The sequence below is a fragment of the Gopherus flavomarginatus genome, chromosome 1 (assembly GCF_025201925.1).
Source record: "Gopherus flavomarginatus isolate rGopFla2 chromosome 1, rGopFla2.mat.asm, whole genome shotgun sequence".
Lineage (NCBI taxonomy): Eukaryota > Metazoa > Chordata > Testudines > Testudinidae > Gopherus > Gopherus flavomarginatus.
In genome coordinates, this window is record NC_066617.1 from 101714374 (window position 1) to 101725044 (window position 10671).

A 10671-nucleotide genomic window follows, 5' to 3' on the forward strand; every position below is an offset into this window, starting at 1 on the left:
AAATTGTTTTTATGAGTGTTGTTCAGCACTCTGGGCACTTTTGCGAGGGTGGGATTGCAATATAAATAAACTGTATTATTATGATGATGAATTTACACACACACACACACACACACACACACACTGGCATCCAGCCCAACAATCTGAATGCAAGAATCACTCAATGAGACTTGATGGCCATGGAAACTGTGGATAAGCTGCAGTGCGACCCCAGCTTGTGGCAGCGGCACTCTGCATGCATGTAACATTTATGTTGCGGTGTATGCTCTTGTTTGTATCCAAATGCAGTACAGTATGTTGCCACGGGGGCAGTGTGGCTGCGGTAGCGTTGCCGTGGAACCATGATTTAATTGTCTGACTCTAGAAATAAAATGCACAGAAGTCAGGAAAATCCAACATTATTGTTCCCATAGCAATGTTAACACTGCCACACAGGACACTGGCCTGGGAATCAAGAGACCTGAGCTCTATTCCCAGATATGCCACTGATCTGTTGGCAGGGCCAGATGAATGAAGACACAAATTAGGCATGTGCCTAGGCCCCACATTTGAGGATTGACCAACCCAAGCAGTGCTGTGACCTTATGCACCAGGTCACAATGCTACTCATTGATATTTAGCTTGGCTGCCCCTCCAGGCCAAACCTAAGTGGTATTGTGACCCCGTGTGCCAGGTTGCAACGCCACACACTCAAATGTGGCCTGATCACCTCCCACCCCTAATCCCCACTCATCATACCTAGGATCTAGTAATGGCTGATTTCAGCCCTGCCTGCTGGGTAACCTTAGGCAATTTGTGCCCTTTTTGTGCCTCAGTTTCCCCACTCACCCTTTTTCTGTCTTGTCTATTTGGACTGTGAGCTCTCCAGGACTGGCACTGTCCCTTGCTGTGTCCAATGCCTACCCCAATGGGCCCCAAATTCAGTCAGGGCTTTGAGGTGCTACTGTAATACAAATTATTATTAATAATCAAAATAATTGTATCTATGGTGCGTCAGGCACAAATGTAACCACTTATACAGGTAGGTGTTGCAAGTCCACGAGATGAACCAGCCCTGGTTGATCTAAGAAGCATAAATGTTTAATAGCCTGACTTGCGGTGTTTAACTTTTCAGCCTTAATGATATGCTGAACATCACTGTTATGATCCTTCATTTATGGTAAAGATAGCACAGTGCTAAGTGCTTTCCAGGCACATTGTCAAAGCTGATAGATTCCATCCAGCAGAGGCTGGGGAGCACACTCACAAAACAGGGAGCTGATATATACAGGATCTGTCGGCCCACAGGTGCTGAGCACGCATGAACTAACGTACATCACGAGCTCTGCATAGCCCCATTTTTTTCACAGAGCAAATGTGCGTCACAGGTATTAGAAGATCCTCAAGAAACAGAGTAGGGCCAATGTGCCTCCTTGAATCTTGACAGCTTAGGATTACCATAGGATGGACTGGTATCAAAGTAAATAACCATCAGGTTTACTGAGCATTTTCCCTCTAGCGAGACATCCACATATAACCAGTTCAAACTCGTACAGCTATATGCTAGCACACCTTGAATCTTGTGTGAAAGGGTGGCTTCTGGTCTCTGTGATAAAGTAGGGTATGTCCGTATCAGATGATGAGCTCCGTTTTGTATTACATGTTGAACGCATCTTAATTTGCCCAAGGCAAGCCTATTGAATAGCATCCCAGACAGCAACCCTGCCCAAGAATGGTGCGTGACCCCTTGCTGGACTCTCAAGCCACCAAGACAGAAATCTGGAGCTCTCAGGTTTGCTACACAGAGGACCCACAAGGGAGGAAAGCAGCTGGAGTTTTCCATCTGAGCACATGGCAATGAGACAGAGACTCGATTTATGAGTGAGGTGCTGCTCTGAGCAAGGGAGCCTGACCATGAACGCAGAATTGAAGGGCTTGTAGGAACAAGAGGGCAGCAGGGCCTCTTGCCAGCCTGAAACACTAACTAACCTTGGACTCATGGAAAGGGTCAGCTCAGACCAGCGGAGAGGGGGCATCCCAGGACTTATGCTGTTTTCAAAGATCTGTAACTCTCAAGTGCTTTAAGAGTAAAGAATCTGTGGTTAAGAAATTCCTTTGCTAAGCCTGTGTTCCTCACTTTCCTGCCACTTTTTCCCTGAAGGGGGTTAAACTAGAAGCCCAAAGTGACCACAGCCTTGGTGAAGCTCTAGAAGATTATATACATGTGACTGGGGGACTTAAGATGTCTCAGACACCAGTTTCAGGGTTAGGGCAGATGGACAGTGGTGCACAATATCCTAAGGAAGGTCTGAGCCTGGGAGTGTGTCCTATAGTCCCAGAGCTAGAAAGAATGACTGGATGTTGCCCAGACCCAGTTGGCTTGGAAATGTGTGGGACCCAGCGATAGGGTCCACTCACAACAGGCTCTGTCTGTCCCGAAGGGGCCTGGGGGAGGTTGTGACTGTTCCTGCTTTGGTAGTTCCACAGTCCTTGTCAGGAAGACAGGGTGGATTTGTGTAGGTGGATGGAGTTTCCAGGACATAATAGATGGGAGACCTACATAAAATTGGATGGTGGCGGAGGTTCCGCATTTCTACCACTGGGGCAGGTAATGAAGGAAAGAAACCAGGTGAGGCAAAGGGAAAGAATGAGGGAAAAGAAGCAGAGACAAAAGTCAGGAGTAGGGAGCAGTGAGGGGTGGCCACGCTGAGCTGGAGCTGGAGGGGGAGTGGGCCAAGGGAGAGAGCACAAGGCTGGACAGGGCAGCTTCAGTCATGTCTCCCTTGACCCATGAGAGACTTCCTAATAACCAGCTGTGAAAATCAATACAGAGCATTCCATTTCATTGTCCTGCCCCTGAGCAAACCCAGCAAGTCTGAACATAGCTATGGGCTATGCTGGGAACCCTGCAAGGCAGCCAGAGGCTGACAACCCAACTCAGAAAGGTGTGTGGGAAGGGACCTAACACAAGGCAAATTAATAGGAACCTGGCACAAGGTAAATATGGGTATGGGGGGGGGAGAAACAGGTAAAGAGCGAATAATGGAGTTTGTTGGGAGAGAGCTGGAATAAGATCACAAAGGATGGGAACACAATGAGAGCTGATAGGAGCACTAGGGGGAGGAGGAGACCGGGATAAGAAGGGAGGGAGAGGGTGTGTGTGTTTGTGGAGTTGAACAAGATCTGGAACTGTGAGGGAAATAGACCCGGAATTAGGGGATCACAGGGAGGCAGTTGTGGGAGTTAGTAACCAACTCAGTTTTCAACACCAGAGCTGGTTTCTGTTCTTGGCTTTCAGTTAGTCGGCCCTGGCACCAAGGATATATCTGCAACTCTGCAACTGCCCCATGTTTAACCAAAGGCCTAATATGAACAACTCCTTCTATTAAAGCCACAGCATAATGCCACTGAGGGTCAGGCTGTATTTCTGGCCACACACCAGAATGACTTTTTATTCTTAAATCCCCACAGTTTGCAGTCCCCACAGATCTTTCTTCTAATTTCTCGTTGCTGGCACTTTAGAGGAATGAATGAAAGTTTCTCACTTCCCGGAGTCCTGCTGTGATGAGATCACCCGATCTCCCATGGCTAGTTACACTGAGATGGAGCTGTCCCCGACATGTGCTGCTGTTATTTATTGTTTATATTACCATAGCACCTAGACCCGCCATTTAGATCAGAGCCTCCCTGTGCCAGGCACTGTGCAGAGACACAGTGAGCAAGAGACAGTCCCTGCTGTGAAGAAGACAAACAGCAGGAGGGGAAACAGAGGCAGATCAACGTGAAATAACTAGCTCCAGGTCACCAAGCAGCAGAGCTGGGAACAGAACCCATCTCCCCCAAGTCCTTGTCCAGTGACTGACCCACTGGATCATGCTGCTTCTGGAAGCATCAGAATCAGCATTTCCCCTTTTCCATTGTTTGTCTCATGGCCTGTAGCGACAGCTCTCAGGATTCCACAGTTTATTTATTTGTTTTAATTAAATGACACTTAAGTCACCTGCAGTGCTCACGTCACCACATCTCGTGAAGGGCCTGGTGATGGGACACAGCTTAGTGATACAGCCATGACTCAGCCACTGTGAGTCTCTTCTCAGCTATGCGGGTTTTACAGCAGTGTAACTCCACTGGCGTGTTTCAGTGGAGAGACTCCTGACTGAAGGGTAAGCGTGAGGCGAGTCCAGGCCAGCGAGTGTTCCCTAACCACGACAGCCTGAACTGTGGCTCTTAGAGATGACTGGTCTTTGCATTCAGTGCCCCATGGTGATCCAAACAGTTTGGTACAACTCTGCATGCTGGCACCTGTGGTATCTGGGGAGCACTACTCTGTATGAAATATAGAATCATAGAACTAGAACGGACCTCGAGAGGTCATCTAGTCCAGTCCTCTGCACTCATGGCAGGACTAAGTATTCTAGACCATTCCTGACAGGTGTTTGTCTAACCTGCTCTTAAAAAATCTCCAATGACGGAGATTCCACAACCTCCCTACGTAATTTATTCCAGTGCTTAACCACCCTGACAGTTAGGAAATTTTTCCTAAAGTCCAACCTATATATATGGGCACCTGCTTCGTTTTAAACAAATCAAGTCAATCCTCAGCAAGTTGGTACCACAGCCCTCACTATGACAAAATTTGGTGCTCCTGTCTGAGCACAAACTTGTAAAGGCGGAAATCCAAGGCTGCACAATAGTTCTCAAGAGCCTGCTTGCACTGCCTGGCTTTGGCAGTCCTACTCCTCCAGCGGAATAATCCTAGAGGACCCAAGCATTTTCATCTAGGTGTGCAGCAATATAGCCCTATAACAGCCTTCCAGGGCCATCTAAGAACTCCAGAACTGTCACCATGCTGCAAACCACAGCAACCTGGAACTCCAGGGCTGATGAAATAGAAGTGTCCCAGCCATGAGTCACCCACACGCTCTGAAAATCAAGCCTCTTTACAATGTCAAGGTTTGTATCTAAAAATGGAGGCACCCAAAATCACAAGCACTTTTGAATTGACCTTAGATTTTAAAAACTCTTTAGGGTAGGGATCATCTTCCTATATAGCTACTTATCTGGTCCCCATTATCCTAGTAGCTGAGCTGCTCACAAATGTTAATATCCATGCGAGGTTGGGAAGTATTATTAGCCCCATTTTACAGATGGGGAACTGAGGCACAGAGAGGCTATGTGACCTGCCCAAGGTCCCCCAGGAAATCTCTGGTGGAGCAGGGAGCCAGATCTCCCAAGTGCTAGGCTAGTCTCTAACCAGCATTACTGTAATAAATCTCATCCTACCCAGTCTTAATTTTGCCCCCAAAAATTTACCAAAAAAGGTGCAATGCTCAAAAAAACCAAATGACTAACTATAGAATTTCATTTGCAAGACAGAATAACAGTAATGTACACCCCAGCACTCCTGATTACAACAAAACTCCATCCAATAGGAGCTAGAGAATACTAGTCACACTTACATAACCCAGCACCCTGTAATCAACACATTTCATAACCCGCAAAGACATCAATCATTCCACCCCAGTCACAGGAATACTCTTCTGCTCCTCCAATGTATCACGCAATGAGAGCACCCATCGCAGGCTGCCCTAGCTTGCTGTGCCCTGGGACTGTGTCCCTTTCACAATCTGAACTGCACATTCAGTGAACAATATATAAAGTTAACAGGAGAAATCCAGTGGCACTTTGCAATTACAGCACAAACCAAGTGGCAAAGGAAGGGTGTGTAGGCGGGGTGAGTCAAGTGGGAAGGGAGGGCATGAGTATTATATCGCAGTGAGGAGCTGTTGGGATCCATTCATTTCCAGACATTCTAAGGCTTCAGGTGTTATTAAAGTAGAGTTTTTGTCACGAAAGTGCAGCAGGTGGGAGCTGGACTCCACCAACATACCCTTTCACCCAGACCTCCTTAACAGTGTTGTTTGGGGGTGGGGAAATGTTTCTCTTCCCACCACCACCCTGCTGTAGATGGGAAAGGAGCTGGCATAAGTAAGTTTCCTTTCCCTCTCCCTTCAGTGAGCACAGGGACAGCTCTTCCTTGGGCTTGAACCAAAGTTCACTGAAGCCGCTGACTTTAGATGAGGCAGATAGGTGGACTCCTGGCTGGGACACCTCCCTTTCTCCCAACTTCAGGTGCTATTTAGTGCTCACCCTGGAAGGAAGTGAGGAGTCCCAGGAACCTCCCAGCCAGGCACCATCTCCTCTTGCTCACACTTCCAATTCCCCTGCCTGGGGAGCACTCACTTTATCAACCAGAGAGGAGTAGGGCCCCAGGGGGAACAGCACTCCCCCAAATTGGGGAAAGGGAGAGGAGATATAGCTCTGTTTATAGACTCATAGGCCAGAAGAGACTGTTATGATTGTCTAATCTGACCTCCTGCACATTGCAGGCCACAGAACCTCCCCCACCCACTCCTGTAATGGACCCCTAACCTCTGGCTGAGTTACTGGAGTCCTCAAATCACGGTTTAAAGACTTCAAGTTACAGAGAAACCACCATTTATGCTAGTTTAAACCTGCAAGTGACCCAGAGGAAGGTGAAAAACCCTCAAGGTCTCTGCCAATCTGACCCGAGGGAAAATTCCTTCATACCCCAAATGTGGCAAACAGTTAGACTCTGAGCATGTGGGTAAGACCCATCAGCCAGATACCTGGGACAGAATTCTCTATAATAGCTCAGAGCTGTCCCCATCTAGTGTCCCACCACCAGCCATTGGAGATTTGCTGCTAGCAAGTCGCAGATCAGCTACATGCCATTGTAAAAGGTCTCATGCTTCTAGGGAAGGTGCTCTGTACTGTCTCTAGCTTTAACCCCTGCTTGCTCCAAGCAGCCCCTAAAACGATGGGAGCCCTTGAGAACAGCGCTGTGGTTTCTACATGCTGTCAGCTCCATGCCAGGGGTCCAATGGCTTGCAATGAGCACCCTGCAGCCTCTCTTACTTTCCCTTTTCGTAACATGTCACCACCAGCACTTGGCTGTCAGAGCCCTTAAACAAAAGCAAATAAGAAAACTCAAGCTGGTCTTGACTCCATGACAGGGCACCTTTGGGAAATGGGAGTCGGGCAAGGAGCATGCATGACTTAGCATAAGGCCTGCCTGCATCTGCTTCTGTGGCCAGCAGCCTACTTCCCCTGGACAGCCCCCTGAGGAGCACGTGGCCTATGGTGTCACAGCCAGCATGTGCCTGGCTGCCTCCATCAGGGATTCATTTAGGTGTGGATAGCATTACTGTGCTGGCCAGCTAAACCTAGCAGAGCCTTTGCCCCAGCTGCACTGCCCCATGTCCTCTCCACACCAGAGGTCCCAAACCGGTCTCCTTCCTGTATTCCTCTTCCCACCCTCACATCCAGTCATGTTCCTACTGGATCCAGCTGTCAAATCCAACCTGAGCCCCTTGGAAAGCAAAGGGAATCAATAAGCAAAGCGAAAAGAGCCAACACAGCTGCAAAAGCTGCTGCCAGTCATCATGGCAACAGCACCAGCAGCCAGAGGAGTCCTACTGTGCCCCTGAACACCTGGGCCCTGTCACTCTCTGTGAGCAGAACGTGCTGCTTACAACATGGTTGGGCTCCAGGGTGCTCCCCATGCCTGCCTCTTGCTGGCTTGGAGTGTTACTTGTTGGCCTCCAGTGGGTTAAATGGATGTGGTTAGCATATAGCACTGCCTTATGGGAAACCCAGGTGCACATCTCCACTCCTTACTTCTAGGCTAAGGGCATGCTGAAGTGCTGTCTGGGAGCTCCAGGTTCAACATCTCAACCCTGAGTGGCAGCACTTTAGCCTGCATGCCAACAGAGCCCACTGTGGTGCAGATATGCCCTTACCACTGACATGGCCCACTCTGAAGATACGCAGCGCTTGGTCTTAGCTGCAGCAGCAGCTTTGCAGTTAGTTCACTCCCATTAACTAGGACGTGACCACATCTGCTGTTGCTGGCTCTCAAGAAGGGTTTGGTCAATCTGACCCTGTCTTTGCCTCTTGCAGACTCAGACAAGGAGGCCAGTAGGCTCTTAACTGTATCAATTACACACACACACATCCTTTGTGAATGTCAAGCCAATTAACCCCGCCCCTTTCCCCTCCAGAGCACCACGGAAGGGGGCTGCCATTTGGGAAATGTCAGCAGGAGAGCAGAGAATGTCATGCCTGGTGTGGAGTCAACCCTATTTGGGCTGCTTTCTCAGCTCCCCTCCACCCTTTCCTTTGTTCCAACACTTGGTACCTGGGTGCTACTCCTCAGCCTCCACTCTGCCTTTTGACCTTCCTTGCCTCACCACAGGGGAACAGCTGTTCCAGCCAGCTGGAGGCTAGACACTAGGGCAGTGGCTCTCAAACTTTTGTACTGGTGCCCTCTTTCACAGAGCAAACCTCTGAGTGTGATCCATCTTATAAATTAAGAACACTTCTTAATATATTTAACACCATTATAAATGCTGGAGGCAAAGCAGGGTTTGGGGTGGAGGCTGATAGCTCATGAACTCCCATGCAATAACCTCACAATCCCCCAAGGGGTCCCAACTCCCAGTTTGAGAACCCCTGCACTAGGGTGAGCCTGTGATGTAGCCAGACATGTTTGCCCTTTGTGGCCCCAGACCCTCCTACCAGGGAGCTTGGTGAGGCACAAAGATAGCAGTTCCACCAGCTGAGTGAATGGGGCACATTCTCCAACCCCCTCTGGCAGAACCAGGCACAGGTGGAAGTCTGTGTTTCAGGAGACACGCCTCACACCTTCATCACCAGCTGTTAGTTATCATCCCTCTACTGGCTAGACATGACAGTAGAGTTGGCCAGGCAGTGAGGTAGGTTCCTGCCACATCCTGCAGTTGAACTTGTTCATGCCACAAAATATACAAAAACTCTCCTGTAATTATGCTTTGCCTTTGGATGACTTACCCAGCTGGCAACTACACCAGGTCAGAGGCCACAGCTTGAACCCCATCAGACTCAAATCCCTCTCAGCATGGTCTCAGGGCTTCATAGGCCTTTGGCTGGCAAAGCAGGGAAACCACTTTCAAGGTTAACCAAAGAAATACCTAGATGACAGCTTGGGACAGTGACCATTATTAAAACCATGGTCAGTGGCACACTTGATGTTCACCTGCAGCCAGCTTTCCTCTCCAGCTGAGAGGCGCAGAACAGATGTGAGGGGAAATGAAACAAAGACCACAGCAGACAGGGAGATGTATATGTTTCAAAATGGACCACCGTCTAAGGCAGTTAAAAATCTTTTTCTATGTGGGAGAATGGCTGTCATGGCCGCAGAGAAATTACAATTGCACACAGGAGAGGAGGTAGGCTGGGTGACTGCATAGTGGAAAGGAAATGGGCCATGCAATGACAACCTGTTAATGTGTTATCTGTGAAAAAAGTTTGGGAGCTTTTAAAGTTTCTCTCCCTTATGGCAACATAAAGCTCCTGACACTCTTGTTCAATAGGCAGTGCTTTATGTTATCGTTAAGGGAGAGACAGGCTCCATTCCCAGTGCTTGTTTCCAGTCTTGCCTCATTGATGGGATGGCGAGTGCCGTGAAGATAGCACGGGGTGATTGTGGTAGGAAGGAGCTGAGATTGCCTGGATGGGAAGGTCCTGCTGACATGGCCTATAAAGAGACTGAGAGGAGGAAACTGAGCTAGACACACACCCAGAACAACCCTGCATGCTAGGGAAGTTTGGATCTGGATCAGAACATTAGACCGTAGTTGAACCAAAATCCTGGATCCAAACTCTCCCTACTGGGGGTAGAATCCAGATCCAAAGGCGATAGCTCAGGCCTTTCTCTATCTTCGCAGTCTCCCAGGAAGTGTAATAAATACAACTATGCTGGAATTTCACTACCAAAAAAAGGAATAAGTAGGGAAACTTTCCTCAGCCAAAAGGTCCCATGTGACCAATCACATACCAAGAGGTTAGGACTAGCAACTCTCCAACTGAAGATGATTACTTTTTTTCATAAATAGAATGCCCCACCTCTCCATTTCAGTTATGGTCCAGAGCTGTTCTAGGGTTGTAGCATTACAGTAAGGTGTTCTTAGGTCTTTAGTGGCCTCTGCTGGCCATGGGTATGTATTACCGCAGAAATCCCTCCATATTCCACCCCTTGGGATTTTTGGGGTGTGTGTGTGTGTGTGTGTAAGTTGCTTCCTTCTTGCTTGCACCGACTAAGGTGTCTCTATTCTGAAAATGCTATAAGTATAACTCTTCCTTAAGGACTTTAAGTCCTGCACTCAAGATTCTCACCCCTATTTATGCTGCCCCTAGGAGCCAGTGAGTGCTAGGAGACCTATCACTCCATTTGTGATAATGCTGCATCACCACACTGCCTTGGGACAGAACTATCCTGAAAGAGCCTATCTGCAGGATAAACCCATTGTGATGTGTGTGTGGAATCAGGACTGCCCAAACACACGTAACAATAGGAGGTGGTTGCCTCTGTATCCGAGCTAATCCTCACAGGACAGCTACATACCTTTAGACACTGAAAGAAGGGCTTAACAAGTAAGTGCTTGCTCTTCATCTGAAGTAACAGATTTCCTTCTTTGCTTCATATAGAGAAACAACAGCATCCTAGGGTTAGTCAGTTACTCCTGTGCTGTCAATACATCTCGGCCCAATGCTGCAGGTTGCATAATATGTCTTTGCACTAATAAGGTTTATGTTTCATGGGAAAGATCAACTCTTGTGGAAAGCCACTCC